Here is a 2,707-nt window from a genome sequence, read left to right on the forward strand (position 1 = left end):
CCCCGGTACCATCTTCTTAAAACCAAGCCACCTTGATTAGCTGACAAGTTTCTGCAATGCATTTGCTGTGGTTCGGATGTATTTTTCCTCCCCCAAAGTTCATGTATTGGGAGCTTCGTCTCCACTGTGGTAATGTGGTAGGTGGTGGGACCCTTAATAGGTGCAACCTAGCAGCTGGTCATTAGGTCAGTTGGAGATGTGCTCTGGGAAGAGCTCATGGGACCCTGGTCTAACTTCCTGTTTTATGATGTGACCCTTTCCTCATACTTGTACTCCTGCCATGATGTAGTCCATTGTCAATACCAGTGTCATGCCCTCGAACCTCTGAGGTTACTGTGAGCCGTGCAAACTTCCTTGCTTTATGAAATTAGCCTGCCTCTACTATTTCTTTATAGTAACAAAAAGGGGACTAACACAGTATTTCCTAAAATACCAAAGATCAAAGTTGCTTCCTAATTTAGGCCAACACACTTAAAATTGTTGACCTTGTAATAGGACTTACTGTAGAAACAACTCCCTTTACTGCTCACCAAATGGGCTTCCAACTCAGACTGCTTAAATGTATGACTCACATGCATCTATGTACATGTGACACCTTCTATGCCCTCCAGATTTCTTTAGCCTCATAAATCTTCCTCTGTGAATTGGAGACACACTAATGGCCCAGGTCCTTCTGTGTCCAAACAAATAAAAATTAACCTGAATAGAGCGGCACAGATCTTGCATTTTTCAAACCTTTTCTCTTTATATGTACAGGATATTAACATTACTTCCACATGAATTTACATCTTTAGCATTTCCGCATTGTTCCCAAAATGTGTAACTGCCAAACTCCTTTCAGGTGCAATTCATCGGCATTCGGGCAGATTTTAAAAGACTGTGTTGTGAATGTGAGCTGCTTCCTTTTCTCTCTCTGCAAGCCTAGTACCTTTGTGTGTCATAAATCTTGATGTGCCAGCAGCAGAGCCAGGTTGGCTGTTTTCCACTGGGAACTGTGTGGTCTTCTGCACCTGATGAGGTCTTCCAAGACCCAGTACACTCTCTGTCCAGAGTTCAAGGCCACACTGCTGTTATTTGCACAACCCACCAGGATATTTTCAATTTACCGAGCTCAGTTCAGCAATAGATTCAAACGAGATAAGCCAGAAAAACATGCTTCTCTATGACACCAAGTCATCAGGGAGAAATCAGGGTTCTAGAAGAACAATTTACATGGGAAACCCAAATGACCAAACACCTGAAAAGAACAGACACAGAATTGGGACAATAACCCAACCTCCCACTACAATCTGCACCTTCTCTTCTCTCCTTTAGTTGTCTCGCCTGCCATCCCTGTACATGGCCAACTGGGGGCAGGGACTAATGGTACTCAGAGCCAGACTGTTCGGGCTCAGGCCCTGGTTGCCCCTTTTATTTTCTGTGTGACCCTCGGCTGTTACCTAGCTTCTCTGTGCCTCATTTTCTCATCTGCAACACAGATTGCTTTGAGGATGAAATGAGATAGGGCAGTTGAAGCTTTTAGCACAATGTCTCACACGTAACAGGTGCTGAGTAAATGTTAGCCAATTTTTAAAAGATAGGAACATTTAACCACAGAACTTCTAACGTAAAATACGGAAAAGAAATTCAGCACTTCTACCACAGCTCCTCATTCTCCACTTTCTGCTGTATGTTAAGAAGAAGCCAGGTGATCATTTTTCATGTTACAGAAAATGATGGGTTCAGTGGAATTCCAAGTCACACCTCTACCAGGAAACCTGTCCCCTCTGCCCAACTCTTTGTTCCCTGTTAGACTGTGACTAGAGCAAGCATGCATGGAGTTGTCCCATATGTAATATAAAGGCAACTTGGGAACGGAATTGTAGAACCTGCCTACATGGTACCTGTAGTACCTGTAGTACCATGTGCAGCAGGACCATGTTAGAAAGTGCTGTATATATAAATATCATGGGTAATGCATAACATACAAATAAGAAGTGGATTGGTAAGTTCTAAACTAAACATTCCCCACCTAGTCATCACTACCTGTCTCCGTACCCTTGAGTAGTTTTTTCCCATATGGACACCAGCCTTGGGCCTGTGACTTACATTGGCAAATGGGATCAACAGAAGGGGTAACAGTAGAGGTTTAATAAATGCTTGCACACCTAGGTTAGGGCCCTCATGCCACTATATGTGAAAGTCCAGCCTCCTTATGGATGAAAGAATCCACCAAGAAAGAGAAGCCCAGCTGTCCAGGCTGAGTCCATCTCCCAGTCCCTCTTCTAGCTGAGAGCAGCCACATATAAGCTCAGGTAATACCAGCAGGGATTAAATCAGCCCATCAGCCTACAGGTCACAGGAAATAATGAACTATTGCTTGAAGCTAAGTATTGGAGTTGTTTGCTATTTTGCAATGGGTCACTAGAACAAAAGCTTGGTGAGTAGGGTGCCCCCATAACAAAAATTTCAAACATGTGGCATTGGGACCAGATGGTCAGCGGGCTGGAGGGGTAGTGAGGAAGTCATTTTTGGAGGCCGGTAAAAGGGCAACTCATGTTGGTGAAATGACCAGCAAACTACCCGCAGGAATTTGCACAATTTTGTGAAGTTGACAAAATAAATTTGTGGACCTGGCTAAAGAAATTTCCAGACTGAATGCTAAAAGCAAGGAGAGGTATAAGTTGCAGAAGGAATAATTTAGTTTGCAAATAGAATACTGTTATGG

Source organism: Chinchilla lanigera, unplaced genomic scaffold (assembly GCF_000276665.1).
Source record: "Chinchilla lanigera isolate Chin_1 unplaced genomic scaffold, ChiLan1.0 scaffold00008, whole genome shotgun sequence".
Classification (NCBI taxonomy): Eukaryota; Metazoa; Chordata; class Mammalia; order Rodentia; family Chinchillidae; genus Chinchilla; species Chinchilla lanigera.